Genomic DNA, 19479 nt, shown 5'->3' with positions numbered 1-19479 from the left:
GCTAGCAAGAAGTACTTAAGACTAGGTGAATTATAAAAGAAAGAGGTTTATTTGGCCCACAGTTCTGCAGACTGTACAAGAAGCATGGTGCCCGAAGCCACTCCTGGTGAGGGCCTCAGGAAGCTTTCAATCATGGTGGAAGGCGAAGGGGGAGCAGGTGTGTCACATGGTGAGAGAGGGAGCAAGAGAGAGAAGAGGGAGGTGCCACAGTCTTTTAAATAACCACATCTTGCTTGAACTCAGAAAAGAACTCACTCATCACCATGAGGAAGGTACCAAGCCATTCATGAGGGATCCACCCCCACGACCCAAACACCTCCCACGAGACCCCACCTCTAATATTGGAGGTCACATTTCAACATGAGATTTGGTGGGGACAAAACGTTCAGACCATATCAAATATGTTGAGATTCAGACCTAATTCCCATTAAACAAACAATGTAAGATCTGAATCATGACAGCAGCTGAGTTTTTCTTGCAGGTCTGAATGTTTCTCTGCTCTAGGGCATAGAGCTCTTTTGAGGGAGAAATCTGGTATTTGCTAAAGCCTGTTCTCTTACACTGTGAGAAGTCACTTCACTTCTCTGGACTTCACCAAGATGCTCTGAAGACATATAAAATAAGTTCAAAGCAACCATCTACGTGGTGAAAGAACACAGTGCTATGGGTCATACAGACCTGGGTTTGTGACCTACTCTGCCATTTGTCAGCTATGTGATTTTAGCCAAGTCATTTATCTCAGATCCTAGCAAAAATGAAACATTCCATGGATGTTTGTTAAATGGATAAATGAATGAATGAGTAGGTAAAAACTTACCAATAAAATCATACCTGTTCCTGGAATGTTCTATCAAATAGCAGAATTGTTTGCACAGTGCTTTACAATTTTGAAAATATCTGGGATGCAGTAGAGCTGAGTGGTTCAGGGCTTCCATTTGCATAGTTTCAAATAGACAAATCTGGATTTGAATCCCAGCTCTGCCAGTACTATCCATGTGATCTTGGACAAGTTACATAATCTTTCTAAACCTTAGTTACTCCATCTTTTAAATATGAGAATAATAGACTGTGCTAGCCAGCCTCAAAGATAGCCTCCATTAATTCCTTCTCCTGAAAGTTCAGTTCTTATGTAGTCTTCTTTGAAAATGAATAGGGCTGAACTACACAGCCAATAGGATGTTGCTGCCATGATGGAGTGCGACTTCTGAGATTTCCATAAGGGACACTGCAGCCTTAGCCTCACTCTCTCGTGGATCACTTAGTCTGGGGGAAGCCAGCCACTATGTCAGGAGCATATTCAAGAAGGCCTATGGAGAGGTCCACATGGCAAGGAACCGAGGCCTCCTGCCAATAGCCAGCTCCAACTTGCCAGCCATGTGAGTGAAACACCTTGGAAGTGGATCCTCCAGCCCCAGTCAAACCTTCAGATGATGTCAACCTAATGAGATAGCCTGAGCTAGAATCACTCAGTGAAATCACTCCCAAATTCCTGACCAACAGAAACTATATATGAGGCACTACAAATTTATTGCAATTTTTAAGTTGCTAAATTTTGGTTACTTAGTTACTCGGCAATGAATTCCTGGTAGACACACCTCATATGGCCACTGTGAAGTTCAAATGAATGTGAAGAGTCTGTCTTGTATGATGCCTGGCCTATAGTAACAGCTCAGGAACTATCACCTATTATTCTTATTTTGAGCCATAGAAAGAGATCATTTGCTTTTTCCTCTGATTCAATAACTCAGGAAATATCTACAAAAATATTCCCTGGAAGAGGCATCAAAAACATCTGTGTACGTAAGTAATAACACAGATGATGCAGATCCAAGAATACAACTTTTCTATTACCCATAAAGAAGATGAAGCAAATAAAATTCTAAAAGACTAAAAGTTCTTCTCAGAATTGCAAGGATTTAGGTAAACCAATGGCAGGAGCTGTGGGACCCAAATTAAACACAAACTATAAAAATAGAACATTCAGAGCACTGATAGGCACACTATTCTTGTTCCTTACACTTTTATAGTCTGTAAAGTACTTATAGATTTACATCTTTCAATCCTCAGAATAACCCCATAGAATGGTTATTCTTTTTTTCTAAGAAATCTTGTTATAGCAGGATGGTTATTCTTGAGTCCATTTTATGGATGGACCAACTGAGGCTCAGAGAGAATGTAAGTCTACAAACTTTCCAGTTATATATAGTCATCACATGCTTACTGATGGGTTTTAGACCAAGGCTTCCAGTCCTCTTGACTTGAACTGAGCTCAGAGCTCATTCCATGATGCCAAACTTCAGTCTCTTCCTCTTTCTCAACCTCATTTTCTTCAAATATAGGGTTTGGGAGAAACCAGGGACCACACATTCAGGAGCTTAATGCACAAGGAAGTTTATTTAAGCAAGAGAAACAAGCTAAGTGCAATCCTCTTGATAAACTTGAGGTTGTTCTCTCTTGGGTAGGAAATGAGTATAGAGAGTGATTTTTTTAACTATAAGAAAAACAATAGCACACATGCAACAACACATAACAGATGACACTGAGCCTCAGAATCGGGGAGGCAGTAGGGACTGGTGAGGACTCTGGCAAATTGTAGAGTGTATTCTTTCTTGAGAGGACACTTTCTGCTTAGCTCTAGCCAGATGTGACCATGCAGGAACGTAAGCCTGCAAAGCTGCCAGATCACCTAATTTTAAAGAGAAGCTCAAATCTGTATTTTATATAAATTCTCTCCAAGTTTAAAAGCCTGTTTAAAGAATAGTAAAATTGAAAGAAAAGAAAAGAAAAGAAAAAAAACCACGGTATAACTCAAACACACCCATCTACAGGTCAAATTCAGCCCATGAGCCACCATTCAGAGATCCTGGACTGGCAAATGTATAAGATTTCTTCCTGCTCTAAGACTGGGGTGTCTTTGTCAGTACTCAGCATGCACTGTTTGATTACACAGCATACTGGGCAGCCTTATAAATATTCCAAATTGGTTTTCATGTGCAGATGTGGACTGTGTCCTCAAATAGATCCTAGACTTGCTGAGGACAGGGACCAGGTCCCTGGTTTGTTGGGGTCTCTGTTTCTGACTCCCAGAATGAGGGTTCATCTCTGACTGGAGAGGAGAGTCAGGCTGAGTGATTCTCCCTGAGCAGTGGCCCTGGGTGGCTGTGAGACTCACATCATTTGGGGGTCTGAGCTCTGGATCTTGGGAGGGCAGCTTCCATCACTCGCGACGTTCTAGGGAAGTAAGGCAAGGGAATCAAGGTTAAGTACTTCCACTAACATCTTGTCTGCCAGATGTATAAATTAGGTCTCTGTTTCCTTGGGGAATCCTGCCTGCTGCTGGGAAGATGTGACTGCTTTTGCAGACGAAAGTGACTTCCTTCAAATCATCCCAAATCAACAGGCAGGTTTCTCTGGGTGTTCTCTCCTTGGGGTCCCCAATCCATCACATCTGTGGCTTTGGATGACATAGTGCAAACTCACACAAGCTCTGAGGACCTCCCTTCTTGGGTTCAAATCCCTTTCACGAATTGGCGCAACAGATTAGAACCGAAGCCCTTGTGTCTTATTCAAAACGCTCTTGATCACACCTGTGCTTATAATGATGAAGAATCTGTTTTTATTTATTTTTTATTTTAATTAATTAATTTTTGAGACAGAGTCTCGCTCTGTCACCCAGGCCGGAGTGCAGTGGTGAGATCTCGGCTCACTACAACCTCCGCCTCTCAGGTTCAAGCAATTCTCCTGCCTCAGCCTCCCAAGCAACTGGGACTACAGGTGTGTGCCACCACATCCAGCTAATTTTTGTAGTTGTGGTAGAGATGGGGTTTTGCCTTGATGGCCAGGCTTGTCTCGAACTCAAGTGATCCCCTCACCTCGGCTTCTCAAAGTGCTGGGATTATAGGTGTGAACCACTTTGTCCAACCAAAAATCTATTTTCAAAGATACAATTCATGTTCTCCGCCCTCAGGAAGTTATAATTTAATGGAGGAGACAAAATAAAAAAGTTTAAACAAAGGTTTTATACAGATATGAGAAATTATGGTCCACTGCAGTAAATGACTATTAGCAAAAGAGTTGTTAAAAAAAAAAAAAAGTATTATAAGAGCAAAAAGCAGGAGGAAAAGAGTGCAATAGATTCATGCAGGAGGGTTAAGACCTTAAACATCATTGAAGCTGTTTGCAGGGCATGGGACTTTTTGCAGAGAATGGAGGGACATCTGTGAAATTTGTTATGTTTGTTCCCATGGAAGAGTACAAGATAGGACAATGGTTAGAAGTGCAGACTTTGGAGTCAGACTCAGATATAATCCTGATTTTGCCACAGAATCCTTAGTTGCAAGTGAAAGACACCAAACTTAGTTGATGTAAGCAGAAAGAGGCTTTACTGGTTCACAGAATAGGGAGTAACTCACAGAACAGATCATAGAAATTAGGGAAGTTCTCAGGACATGAGAAACCTAAGGTTCCTAGGATTGTCTGACTCTATCCATCTTATTTCAACTTTTCTCTGCTCAGCCTCACCCTTTACTGCTACAGAAAGGTTTTCTCCACTTGGCAGGGCATATGCCACCTGAAAGCTCTGGATAACACCCCTTGAGTTCCATGACCTTAGCCAATAGGCTATTTCTCCTGCAGCTCCAAGTAAAAAGTCCTAGGGAAAAGCTCTGATTGACTTTTCTTGGTCACTTGACTCTCATGGGTCCTTTCCAGTGACCAGAGGAGTGTAGTCCTATGATTGGACAGGTTTGGATCATCAATAGAGTTCTGTGACTGACAGTTTCATCAGAACCACAGTAGTAGAGAGGATGGCGAGAGAGACTTCCACTACCCCAAGATGGACAGGATATTTATCAATGCTTTGTTTGGGAAAAAGGTCTTAGAAATAATCTAGTCTAGTGTTACCTACACCTGGATGAGTTTGTTAAAGTTCAGATTCCCAGTCATCACCCAAAGTCAGGGATTAGAGCCCAGAAAAAAATATATTTTTAACCGGCTTTCCAGATGATGCCAGTGATCAACTAGGTATGGGAATCACTGGTCTATCCCAAACCTGTCATTTTACTGAGGGAAAAACTGAAGGCCCACAGAGGAAAACAATTCACCCCAAGTCACATATTCAGGAAGAGGCAGAAGAGTAAGACTAGAGTTCACACACTTTGCAGTCCCTATAGTATTAGTCTGTTCTCACCCTACTAATAAAGTGAAACCCAAGACTGGGTAACTTATAAAGAAAAGAGATTTAATTGACTCACAGTTCCACATGGCAGGGGAGGCTTCACAATCATGGCGGAAGGCAAATGAAGAACAAAGTCATGTCTTACATGGCAGCAGGCAAGAGAATTTATGCAGGGAACTTCCATATATGAAATCATCAGTTCTCATGAGATATATTCACTACCATGAGAACAGTATGAGGGAAATTGTTCCCATGATTCAATTATCTCCACTTGTCCCCCAACCTTGGCACATGGGGATTCTTACAATTCAAGGTGAGATTTGGGTGGGGACACAGCAAAACCATATCACCTATCCATTCCTCTTATAGCTCATTGCTTCCCCAGGCTGTTTCAGTGTCTCCCCAGCCAGAGAAAGGAGTATGAGAGAGGAAGCAGAACCCTATGAGCCATTCTCTTCCTGACCTTCCTGCAATTGGATTCAACTCCCAAGCATGAACCGTCCCAACACATACACATACAGTTAGACACTTCTCTAGTAGCTGTGCCCCCTGCCCACACAACTATAATCTGGCATACAGGAGCCAAGGTGGGGAAGGATAGAGGAGTGGATTGTAGACTATTTGGTGTGATATAATGGACTGGAGATAAAGGCAATTCAGGCTGGGGAATCTGAGGAGAAAAGGCCTGGAAGCAAGAACAGGTAGGAAAAAGGCAAAGAATGGAAATATCAGTGTCTTGGGATGGGAAGGAGAATGAAGAGGAGATTGGAACTTAATAAGGCTGGGGTATGATTGGAAAGGATTTAATGACACATTCCCAGATAAGGAATCTGGCAAGAAGAAGGGATTTTCTACCTTTTGAGGTTATGTTTATGCCCATATAAACCCAATGAAATTTCTTTTAAAATAGAGGTATTGTTTAATAGTTGTGCCTATGTACGTTCAATGGTCTGCCACATACAAAATATAAGTCATTTTTAGTTTTTAACAGTTCTATATAATGATCAAATTCCATCATTAGAATTTTGAAAATGTTTAAAATAATGGTATTATAGAGCCAACCCAAAATGTTTTCCTCGTAACACATGCCCTGTGATATGCACTTTTCAGAAAGTGTTCAGTGCTGGGAAAAAAAAAATAATAAAGTCGGGAAATTCTGCCATCCCCAGTGTCCCTCCTGGAAAATCTCAATGATTATTAGCATATTAAAGTATCTGATAAGTCCTACAGGAAAGATGCCTACTGAACTTTGTTGAATTCAGTGTCTCGAACTTTGATCATGCAAATCCTCTCTTGATTAATCTTATAAATATTGTGCTACAATGGAGTCAGTTATCCTGTCCCTTCCTGGGCTGAGGGGCGGGATTTGCAAGTCCCCATTGTATTCCTACTAGGTAAATCAGGCAGGAAACAAAGGGCATGGTGTCACTATAGAATAGTGACTTTACTTTAAAAGAAATTTCACTTAATACCTTACCTACTTCCCCAAGGCATGGGAATATATGTCTTCATATACAGATATGCATTTGATAATTTGGAGGTAAACACAAAAATGTAACAGAGCACTGTACAAGAAAAGGATGGGGAAAACCGTTGGATTAATTTTGCAAAAAGAAGATTCACTCCCCTGTTTATCTGGCTTCCAGCATCTGGTGTTTGCCTGTAGCATTTTCCTCAATGGATCACACCTGTCTTTTCTTTGCTGGTATCCCCAGTGTGGAATCCTAACATGTACCACGGACATCTGTTGTTTGGCCTGACCTGTATTCATTCCCCTTCTTCTGATGAGAGCATTGGTAATCCACCCTCTTTCCTATCCTCAGGCTGTGATTCTGTTAGGGTTCATACCCCTTTGCTTTCCAAGGATGAATGCAAGACCCAGGTGTGGCCAGTCAGCATATTCTCACTGGCCATTATGATTGATTCAGAGATGGGTATGTGACCCAGGCTGGTTCAATGATATTCGACTCTGGAATTTTACTGGGGCCATCAATAAAGATGATATGGCTAGGTTTTGTGTCCCCACCCGAATCTCATCTTGTATTGCAATCCCCATAATCCCCATGTGTCTAGGGAGAGACTTGGAGGGAGGTGATTGGATCATGCGGTGGTTTCCCGCAATGTTGTTCTCATGATAAGGAGTGAGTTTTCACAAGATCTGATGGTTTTATGAGTGTCTGGCATTTCTTCTGCTTGCATTTCTCCTTCCTGCTGCTTTGTGAAGAAGGCACCTTGCTTCCTCTTTGCCTTCTGCCATGATTATAAGTTTCCTGAGGCCTCCCCAGCTATGCTGAACTGTGAGTCAATTAAACCTCTTTTCTTTACAAATTACCCAGTCTCAGACAGTTCTTTATAGTACTGTGAAAGGGGATAGTACACAATATTTATTCTCTTTCTCTTGCGATTGGTTGACTGGAGGGACATGTACCTAAGGCAGCGTATGTCCTTGGAGAGCCCACCTGAGAATGAAGACAACAGAGAGCAAAACAGGGCTGAAAGATGGAGAGAAAGACTGAGTGCAGATGATTTTGTTTGTATGGGTATATTCAGCTGTTTCTGAAGTTATTTTCATCTAAATTTTGTATTTATATGAGAGAATACAGTTTTATCTCTTCAAGCTAGGTTTCACTCTTTAAAAAAACTCCAAGCTTCTGCTAAGGCATGTATATAGTTTGTTGTTGTTGTTGTTGTTATTAGAGACAGTGTTGTGCTCTGTCAGCCAGGCTGGAGGGTGGTAGCATGATCATGGCTCACTGAAACCTTGACCTCCTCAGCTCAAGTGATCCTCCTGCCTCAGCCTCCCAAGTAGCTGAGGCTACAGGTGCATACCACCAGGCCTGGCTAATTATTTTCTTTTTGCTTTTTGTAGAGATGGGGTCTCACTATGTTGCCAAGGCTGCTTTTGAAGTCATGGCCTCAAGCAATCCCCTTGCCTTGGCCTCCCAAAATGCTAGGATTACAGACGTGAGCCACCACACCCAGCCCATATATATAACTTATGAGGTCAGAATCATCCAGCAAAATTTTACTGTGCAATTATTATGTGCCACACTCTGAGCTATAAATGAGGGCTGGTGGTACAAATACAAATAAAACATGTTCTTACCCTTAAGTCATTTGCCACCTAGTGAAATAGAGGCAAACACTAAAGCAGATAATCTAATACAAGGTGATGCATGCTCCAATTGAGTTATATACTAAGTCTCAAGGGAGAAAAAAAGGAAAAGAAATCAGTGGAACACAAGGAAACTTTTGGAGGTATCGGATATGCCTATTACCTTGATGGTGCTGATGGTTTCATGGGCATATACATATGTCCAAATTCATCAAGTTGTATATTAAATATGTGCATGTTTTTATATATTAATTATATCTCAATAAAGCTGGTTTTGTTTTGTTTTGTTTTTTGTTTTTTTAAAGATGAGTCTACCTTGAATGGAAATAGCTGGGACCTATTATCCTTCTCATGTTTAGCCATTGGCTTGAGCTTCCCTCTCGAAGGACAGGACCTTGGTTCAAATGCTGAAGGAGTTAACAGTGGAAGGCTGTTAGCTAACCACACTTCTTACAACTCGGCAGCCAGTGCTTTCTCTGAGGGAGATCTGAGCAATGTATCTCTGTGTCTGCCACAACTCCCAAATGAAAAGAGGTGTTTTACTTTGTTTTTTTGTTCCTGGCCATATAAATAATCCATGTCCATTGTAAAAATGAGAACATAGAAAAGTAAATGGAAAAAGGTAAATGCCACCTAAAACTGCTAGTATTTTGGAAAATATTCTCCCGTATATTTTTCTACACACATATCTATATTTTATGTAAATGGCATCATATTATGATGTATTTTTTACAGCTGACTTAAAGCGTATCTTTTTTAGTCTTTTTAAAGATTCTTAACATCTCACTACACCTCCCTGCCCTTCCCCCAGATAACTGTTATCAATAATGTAGTGTGTGACCACCTTATACCTTATAGACACTTAAGGGTTTTAAAAGTGCTTTCACAGGCCAGACGCGGTAGCTCATGCCTGTAGTCCCAGCACTTTGGGAGGCCGAGGCAGGCGGATCGCTTGAGGTCAGGAGTTCAAGACCACCCTGGCCTGGCCAACATGGTGAAACCCCATCTCTACTAAAAAAAAAAAATAATAATACAATAATTAGCCAGGTGTGGTGGCATGCGCCTGTAGTCCCAGTTACCCAGGAACCTGAGGCAGGAGGATAATTTGAGGCTGGGAGGCGGAGGTTGCAATAAGCCAAGATTGTGCCACTGCACTCCAGCCTGGGTGACAGAGCAAAACTCTGTCTCAAAAAAAAAAAAAAAGTGCTTTCACATAACACATTTTTTATCACTCTGACAACAAGTGCCTTCTCAGATGGCAAATGCAAACTCTGTTTCTCCATTTCCAGAGGAGAAATCTACAGCCCAGAGACGTTAGGTGATTACTCAGTAAAGTCACTCAACTTGCAGATGACAGAGCCAGGATTCCAAGTCCTAGACTTCTCATCCAGGGTCCTTCCCTTTAAATGCTGTATCCCTAATACACCTCCCTTTCTGCTTGTCTATGTGCACCTGGCTCCTCACTGTGGCTGGTAGTGACTGGTAGTATCAGGTAGCGACCTTCCCACACCAGGAAGCAGTCACACTAAGCTCTGACGGTCATTCGTCAGCATCAGGGTTGAGTGATGATTCTTGTGCTGCAAGTGGGGGCTTTTACTGCAATGCCATAGCGCAATGTTAGCAAATCGGCATCTATTGACAGATAAGAAATCCAGCTATGTCAGTTCCTGTGCTCATAACACAGCCTCACCCTCCAAATAGCAGTGTTCAGACAGTAGCCGGGTTTGTTGTTGTTTCAAAATTTCTCATTTGTTCTGCATCTCTATAGAGCTGCAAACACTAGGTCTATTAAAAGAGCACAGAGACAAAGTATAATATAATGTTAGCAGCCCCTATTTATAATCCACATGAGTTGCTTTGGCCAGTGAGTAGTGTAAAATGTGCATGTTAAAATGTGAGGAGTTTCTTTGACTAGGTTCCTTGGTGGAAATGTATGTGTGCCAATTAAGCAACAGTTATCAGAGATGACCAATGCATCTAGTTAGATGACTTATTTTCAAGCTCACAGGCATGAACATGCAATGACAAAGATCATGGGTTCCAATATCAACCAGACCTGAGTTCAAACACTGGTCCCTTCATGTCCTGATTTTTTGACATTGGGTAAGTTATTCAACTTTTCTGACCTGTTTGCTCCATGGGTAAAATATAATAATGCCAGCCTTACCGGTGAGGACTAAATGAGATAATTTGTGTAAATTTCTTAGCACTGTGTCTGGCACATAGTAAGTGCTTGACAAATATTAGTTGTTTTAATTACTAGAGTAGCAATTAATTAGCAGTAATAATTACTAATACTACTATTACTTCCTTACTAGCATTATAAACTCAAGCGTTACAAATAATTCTGGGGACAGAGGATTTCCCCTAATTCAGGATATCAGCTCTCCCAATTAAGCTGATCTAAGTTATGAATCTACACCTTGTGAACACTAGTTCACTTCATTTTACATTATTAAGTGTATGCTCTCTCAATCTAAAGTAGCCAATGTTTTAGCCAATATTTCACAAAATGTAAAAGTAGTAGACCTGCAGATATTAATACTTGTTACTGGAAAAAAGGAATTAGTGATCAAACAAATTTGGGAGATACTTGGTTCAATGAAAACAAGGTAACATCAGTTTCCTTCCTGCAGGACTTGACAGAGCCTTTTATATTGCCAAAGGACTTGTGCCTCTCTAAGAAGCAGATGTAATACTGTATTAATTATGACATTTTCAGTTGCAAACAGTAGAAACCCAAATGAATTCAGCTTAAGCAAAAAGAGTATTTATTTGTTCATGTAACTCTAAGTCCTAGGGTTGCATATGCTTTAGGCTAGCTGGATCCAGCTAACTCTTTCCCTCAACTTCCCTTCACCTTCCTCCTGTCCTCTCTATTCTCTCTCCTCTTCTATTGAAACAGCTTTTCTCTGTCTGGCTTCATTATTGGCTTTTGCAGTTGACAGCAATATTGCTCCACAGAAATCTCAAGCTTGCAATATATGATACAGAGAAAGAAAATATTTTCCCCAATTTACCCATTTTGAGTCATGGACTCATGTCTGATTCAATCTTTGTGGCCAGGGGTATGCAGTGGTATGATTAGTCAGGTGAAAATAAATTAAGCAGAGAAGAGGAGGCAAGGCATTTCTCCAAAAGAAGAGTTGATGACAGACACCATGTATTCACTCTGAATATTTAACATTCCATCTTACATGCCCAGTAAGTAATGCTGACTTTGCACAAACCCAGTCCCAACACACGAAAAGAAAATCACCATTTTGAGCTATCTTTTTTGAGTGTCTATTATGTGCCTGTTACTGTTCATGGAACTCGGATACAAAGATGAATGAGGCACAGTCATCATCTTGCAGGAGTTCACAGTCTAGAAGGCAAAGCTTGTAGACAGACAGTAAGCAGCCAAGTACAATGCAACATCCCAGATGTTATAGCAGAGGTATAATGAACTGCCATAGGAACACAGAGGAGAGAGAGAATCAATCTGCCTTGATTATGACAGAAACGTTTCATAAAGGAGAAGACATTTATGTTGAGGATGAGGCCACGTTTGAGAAGGGCAGGTTATTCTGGCATAGAGAATTACCTAAGAAAGTCTGTACAGTTTGAGAGCTCATTGCTTAATTTGGAATTGAATGATAGTTGCGTGATTTTAATACAGCCTACACGGTCAGCCAAGAGATGAGGAACCGTGGAGCTAGTGTTGACTCCTCAATCACAGGTCATCTCTTCTCCCTCAACATCCTTCCTGAGAGCTTTCTTCAAACTATATGGATGCTGCTGTTTTGTGTCTACCTGGTAAGCTTCCTTATCCCTCTTTCTCTTTGAAAAGACACTTTTTCCAGGTCCACAGGGGTTATCATAAGATGCAGTCTAAGCCAATCACATTCTATGTTTTCCTAATTACTATGATTGGTCTAGGGGTAGGCATGTGACCCAAACACAGCCAATCATGTCTTATCTTTGCTTTTTATGAAGAGATATTTGGAGAAAGTTAATGCTTTTCTTACTGTGGGTAAGCAACTGAAAAAAATGGACATGGGACTGCTCCAGTACTCTTTCATGCTGCATGCTATTATAGCTTAAGTTGGGTTTCTGTCCCTTGCCCTCCAAAATGGTCACTTTCTCCAACATTCACGTGAATGCTGCAAAACCTCACTACAAGTTCTTGAAAAGGGTGGGAAGCCTCTGCTACATGGGAGGAAGTCGTGTAGCCAGTAAGTACAGTCGTTGGAGCTCTGCCTCAAAACTCTATCCTGCTCCTTCTCAGGGCTGTGATCCCTTTGAGAACTGGATGTCAAAGTCTTTCAACACAATTCTTCTTCCTTGAGTCAAGCCTCACTTCCCCTTCTTACTTGCATCCCTGCCTCCCCTTTTGCCACCACCTCCAATCTACTATTCACACTGCATCAGAGGACCCTTTGAGAACTCAAATCTGACCAGGTCACTTGTTGCTAAGACCAAAGTGTAACATCTGCAACCAGGGGTCCTAGTTCTTCAAGTTAGCCTGTAGAATCCTCCAAAGTTTGGATTCTGACCACTGTTCTAGCCTCATGGCTTAGCACCCTCTAAACCACAGTTTTCCCTTCACCAACATTAAGAGGCTTCTACTTGTCTATACATACCATTTGTCTTACTCTATTTGTGTTGCTATGTCAAAATACCACAGACTCTGTAATTTATAAAGAACAGAAATTTATTTCCTCACAGTTCTGGAGGCAAGGAACTCCAAGATCAGGGTGTTGGCATCTGGTGAAGGCTTTCTTGCTGTGTACTCACATGGCAGAAGGCAAAAAGGCAAGACAGAGTAAACTCCCTCTGTCAAGCCCTTTTTATGAGGACACCTAGACCCCTTCATGAGTGAGGGGAAAGAGCCCTCGTGACCTAATCACTTCTAAAATGTCACACTTATTAATCCTATCATATTGGTCATTGAGTTTCAACACACGGGTTTTGGAGGGGGCACATTCAAACCACAACACCATTTTTAGAGCCTCTTCTGTTGGGAACATCCCACTCATCCATTAAAATCCAGCTGAGATACCTTCTTCAGTTCTATGTTAGGTACCTCAGAAGGAATTGTATGTACCTCTATCCCTACACTTCTATCGCTTTATGATTGTATGCTTGGGTGCCTATTACCCCATGAAGAGAAGGGCTCTGTTTTATTTGTCTTTCTCTCACAACTCACATCTAATTCATGTGCAAATATTGGCAGCTGTACTTTTAAAACTTTTAGAACATACTCCAAATCTAACCACCCAATATCACCACCACTTACTAATATTGTCTAAGCCACCATCATCTCCCACTTATGTTGTTGCATCAGCCTTGTAACAAGACCTCCTTGATTCTGTCCTGGCCACCCTTAAATCCATAGCAAAATGGCAGCCAGAAACCTTTTAAAATGTAATTCAGTTCATGTTAATCCTCGTCTCAAAACCTTTACATTTGGCTTCTCATTTACTTGGAAAAAGATTGAAGTTTCCAAAATGGCCTACAAGGCTCTATATTATATGACCACCTGTTTCTTCCTCAAATCATCGTCTACTATTCTATTCCCAGCTCATGCCATACCAGCCCCAGTGGCCTCCCTATGGTTCCTCAAGCATGCCAGGGTCATGCTCCTGCCTCAGAGAGTACACATTCACTATTCCCTCTGCCTGGATTGTTCTTTCACAAGGCTTCCTTCTTCGTCTCCTCCAGGTCTTTTTGCAAATGGCACTCTTTCAGCCAGCCCTTTTTGGGTACCGTATTTAAAGTTTCAGCCCCCTTTTCAACATTTCCTATCCTCTTTTCTTATTTTCTTAATTGTATGGCATTATACCACATATTTTCCTTGTTTATTTGTTTTATTCATTGTGTGTATCCCGAATCCTCTATCCCCAGAAGATCAGCTCCCTAATGGCAAGAGTTTTGAGTATTCCATTTGTTGATATAGTCCCAGTGCCTACAACAGTGCCTGGTACACAGAAGATGTTCATGAAATATTTGTCAAATAAATAAATGAGCAAATGAATAAACAAATTATTTGAATACCAACTGCCTAGCAGATAGCAGACAGGCAATATAATTTATTGAGTAAATTCATCAACTAATGAAGTCTTCTGATATTGTCAAAATGAGTTTTTTTCCTAGTGTTACCATGTTTCTCAATCTTCTTAAATTTCCAGGTCTCCAGTTTCCAGGTCTTCAATTGTCCATGGGGATTTGTGCCAGTCTCTGACATGATTCTGTAAATGTCTTCTCCAGTGGTAAGAACAAAGAGTCTATCAATGAGTAGTTGGCAATGAAGAGTCAAATTCCAACTAACAAAGCCTGGTTCCCTTTAGGAGAGTCTGTCATTCTTAGTGACACAAAGCCAGGCAATGCCAAAATTCTCTATCACAAATTTCTGAAATATTGGACTCAACACTCATCTTCATACAAAACTAAACTCTTTGGATTCTGGGCTGTTATAAGGAGGGCTATGTGGAGTGAAATTAATACTGAGATAATCACCTCAAAATAAATGGGAAGTATATTTGAAAACAAATAGATTTCCATACAAATAGAGATATACACACAATATGTCTCCATTCAGCCTTTATGAGACCCATGGATAACTTGGCATTAAAGAGAATGAGTGGCGTGAACAGCGAACTTTATAGTTTGTAATAAACTTTCATATGCATGATTTCATTTGGGTTTCATAAGTGCCCTGTGAAGAAGAAGTATTATTATTTCCACTGGGGTAGGCTATATTATTGTTCTAAATTATTTGCTGTCTTCTCTGTAAGAGAGTTGGTATAGGACCCTCTAACTTCCATGTAACTTACACTGCCTTTCTGCGGGAAAAGTGTAACATTCCTAACCCCAAGGCAAATAGAATATGAGCACTGGTGATTACAGAGTATATCCGAGCAAAAGCTTAAGAGATCTTGCATGACTCTGCCATCACCCTTTATCCCCTAGTCTCAAAGCCAAGATAGCAAGCAGGTGCTTCTGCATCCTGGACCCCAGAATGAAAATCTACATGGAAAGGAGCCACAGAACCATAGCTGAGCTCTGCTTTATAGCCAGAATATGATATGAATGAGAAATAAATGTTTGTTGCTGTAAGCCACCAAGATTTGGGGGTGGAGGTGCTCTTTGTTACCATAGCATAACTAGCTTATGCTAACTAACATACCCATTTTACAGATGAGGAATATATGGCTTAAAGAGATAAGTGACTTGTCCAAGACACTCACCTAACAAATGACAGAGCCAGCACTCAAACTCAGGATGTCTCAGCCCTAAATCCATGGTCCTCCTTTTAGATCACTCTGGTGTGAGCAAATGTCTTTTTCTGCACATCTTCTGTTAATAATCTGGAAAACTAAATGGTACCAGACCCCAAGATGGTTTGTTTTTCACCAAGGAGAGCCCTTTCTTCTCTCAGCCCCTGCCAACTCAGAAGAGAGCTCTGAATTTTGGTTATTTAGGAAAACAGAGTTGGCTCAATATAGCTGTTTTCACAAACTGATCTCTGGAAACCATCCCAGCCCAGGATAAAATATAAAATTTAATCACAGTGGGAATTTAGCCAACACCTCCAAGCTTCATTGACTGCTCCTCTAGCTTCTTATTAGGGCTCACTTGTTTATCAGAAGCCATTGGATGGGCCTGAAAGTGCTCTAGGAGACAGGGTCAGAATATTGGCTTTATTCTGTCCTTTTACTCCTTTAGACCTTTCCTAATGTTCTCCTAAGGACAGAGACAGCTGGAGACATCTGGGGTCCCAGGCAGGCTTGCCACTAGACTAATATTCCTGAACATGTACAAGCTACATACATATAACTTCTTCATTTAGGGCATGATTTAGGGCATAAACATTTCATTCCCAGAAGGTAAAATCTGGGCCAAGGGTATCAAACATACGAGGAAATGATCCATGTCACCCAGGCAACCTGACTGTCCAGTAATGTTTCCAAGAATTCTGAGACAAATGTCCTTGGGCACTAATGGTACAGAGTAAGGCTGGTCGTGGCTGGAGCCTGCTCATAATGGGTCAGGGAAGAAAAACAGAAGTTAGCTTGAAAGCCCTACTTCCTTCTTATTTTTAGATCCTCCAGCATGTAAGAAAGTCCAAAAGGAATTCAACTAAGTGTAGGCTTGGCTATTAATCCAGAATCTATGTAGGGATATGCAAAAGAACTGTTATCTAGTTAGCAGACATTGGCCTAGCATTTATGACATGCCAGACACTTTTCTAAGCACTTTGTAAATATCAACTTATTTAATGCCAAAACAACCTTCAGAGGTAGAAACTATTATTATCTCTATTTCACAGACAAAGAAACTGAGGCACAGAGAGGTTAAGTAACTTACCCAAAGTCCAAGAGCTTGAAGGAAAGAGGGCAGACAGGGTTGGCCCCCCGGAGTCTGCCGCCAGAGTCCATACGCTTCACCTCTGTGCTGTGATGCTCCTAAGATGTCATGGAAGAACCAGATCTTGGAAAAGCTGTGAAATTGATGACATCTCTCTGGCAATGATACACTTTCTCTTTCAGTTTTGACTCACTCAGGATGAGATGGGGAAGACTCTGTTGCCCAGGCTGGAGTACAGTGACGCAATCTCAGCTCACTGTGGCCTCTGCCTTCTGAGTTCAAGCAATTCTCCCACCTCGGCCTCCCAAGAAACTGGGATTACAGGCAGGCACCACTATGCCCAGCTCATTTTTTTTTTTTTGATGGAGATGGGGTTCCCCACATTGGCCAAGCTGGTCTCAAAGTCCTGACCTCAAGTAATTCACCTGCCTCAGCCTCCCAAAGTGCTGGGATTACAAGCATGAGCCACCATGCCTGGCCTTGTTCTTGAGTAACTTCTAAACTGTAAATTCCCAATATGCAGGAATAGAGCTACCCTTTGCACCACTGTATCCACAGCATTGAATGCAGTGCCTAAATTAGAGAATGCCCAGTGTTTGTTAGAAAAAGGAAGCATGAAAGAAAAAAGAGAGGAAAATGGGAGGTGGGGGCGAGAGAGAGATAGAGAGAGAGAGACAGAGAGAGACAGAGACAGAGAGACAGAGAGAGAGAGAAGCTATTTATTTAGTTTTCAGCTAGCCTTCATCTAATTCCCAGTTGTGGGTTAGCTTGAATTTTTGCCCCTCCTAGGGATGTTTAGAGATACTCTCAAAGTTTACCTGAGAGGCGCTCTCAAAAGAAATAATAGTTTCAGAAGCTGATGTAGGTTTTGCCCACTCTGCCTCTTTCCTCTGCAATATTTTTTCTGGCTTTCCACATCCCGTATTTATTGTTGAACTTCAGCACACACACACACATGCACACACACAAACACATACACACACACAGGCTTACACAACACTGTTTGTACAAGTAGCTAGGCAATAGGACCTCATCTTCCACCATTCTTCTCTGTCCCACAAAGAACTAGAGGAAGGACCAAGGAGGAGGCATCACTTTGGCTTCTCTGGTTTTGACCGTAAGGATGCCCACAGCTCCAACCTCTTCTCTGGCCACGAGAACTTCAGCTAGTAATAGCACTTAGCTACAGGTGAAATGTTACAGAATTTGAGAATGCAATAGCCCAAATAGACTTGTTAGATTATCTTGCCTGAATTTATTTTTGACAGTGCCTTGCTCTGTCACTCAGGCTGAAGTACAGCACGCAATCACAGACCGCTTCAGCCTCAAACTCCTGGGTTCAGGTGATCCTCGCACCTCAGCCTCCCAAGTAACTGGGACGACAGACAGGCACCACCACACCTGGCTATTATGTATTTGGTTTTTGTGGAGACAGGGTCTCGCTATCTCTCCCAGGCTGCTCTCAAACTCCTGGGCTCAAGCAATCCTCCTGCTTTGGCCTCCCAAAGTGCTGGGATTACAGGTTTGAGCCACTGAGCCTGGCTGAAATTCTTAATCTGAGACCCAGAGAGTTGGCTTTGGGGAGTCCATGAGTATCCCTCTCAGGTCTCACTCTTCCCATTCTTCTACACTATCTTCCCACTCTCATGTCTTTTCCCATCCTTTCCTCAGTGCAACATCTTCAAACAAGGTAGTATAGCATTCTAGTTCAAAGTACTAGAATCTGATTAAGAGAGACTGGATCAGTTCCTTGCTCAACTAGTTACTAGCTGTGAATCTTAAGTTCATGTCTTACCCTCTCTGAGCCTCAGCTCTCCCATATATATAATGACAGTAAGAATACAAGCTACATCATATAATTTATTAAGGAATCAATGAAGTAATGCATCTAAAGCACTTAGCACAGAGTTTGGCACATAGTGAGTATTCAATAAATACTTATGATTATCTTAATTCCTCATGCTTTGTCCACACTCTGCCTTGTTCCCCAGAAAATAGCAGCATCATGTTTATGACTTCACATGATTTCACTTGTTTTGAGAGTCAGAAATAGCCTTCTCTTGTAACCCTCATTTGGTAAGCAATTTAACTCCCTGACATTAAACATTAAAATAAAAACAGCTCAGAGCCTGATTTAATGGACAATTAAAAATTAAATTAACAGTTAGTAAGTGATGTGCTAATTCTGTTATTGTAACCACATTAGCCTCGTGCTTTGAGGAATATGAAAAGGGGGAAATGGGTTCCTTTAAAAAATACAGGCAAGAAATGATTTAAGCTCATATATCATAGCCTTGACAGATTCATTCTTTGAAGCCACTCGCTCTAAAACCCAGTGTCTGATGCTCATGAAAAAATGTTTAGATGCCAAAATAATGAGAATTAATGATCTGGTAGAAGGAAAAAGATATTAAAGTAATCTTTGATTGCAAGATATAGAGGAAACAGCTGGGTAAAACAACCTGGGTCATCGTACCCCATGCTGGTAGGCAGCCTCTGGAATAAGCAAGGGTTTTCTTACTTGTCTTTAAACACATGGCTCTGCCAAAAGTGCTAATTGCAGGTGTCAGGTCTGAGATTGTGCTGAGATTCTTACACTGAGCTCCAATAGGAGGGGAAGATGAAAAACAGCCCTGCTGAGGCGTTTCAGCACCCTGGAGAGTGCTTAGCAGACGGTGGGGCAGTGAACTTTTTTGGAGAGAGCTTCATCTCACTCCAAAAAAGTCACAAAACTCCCCTTTTCTTCTCCTGCCTCTTCTGTTCTGACCCCCCTCTTTTTCTCCAGGAAACTGTGATCTCAAAGCTCTTATCACTGTATTATCCTTGCATTTTGATG

The sequence above is a fragment of the Chlorocebus sabaeus genome, chromosome 11 (assembly GCF_047675955.1).
Source record: "Chlorocebus sabaeus isolate Y175 chromosome 11, mChlSab1.0.hap1, whole genome shotgun sequence".
Classification (NCBI taxonomy): Eukaryota; Metazoa; Chordata; class Mammalia; order Primates; family Cercopithecidae; genus Chlorocebus; species Chlorocebus sabaeus.
The sequence above is the reverse complement of the archived record's forward strand: the minus strand, read 5'-3'. Positions refer to the sequence as shown.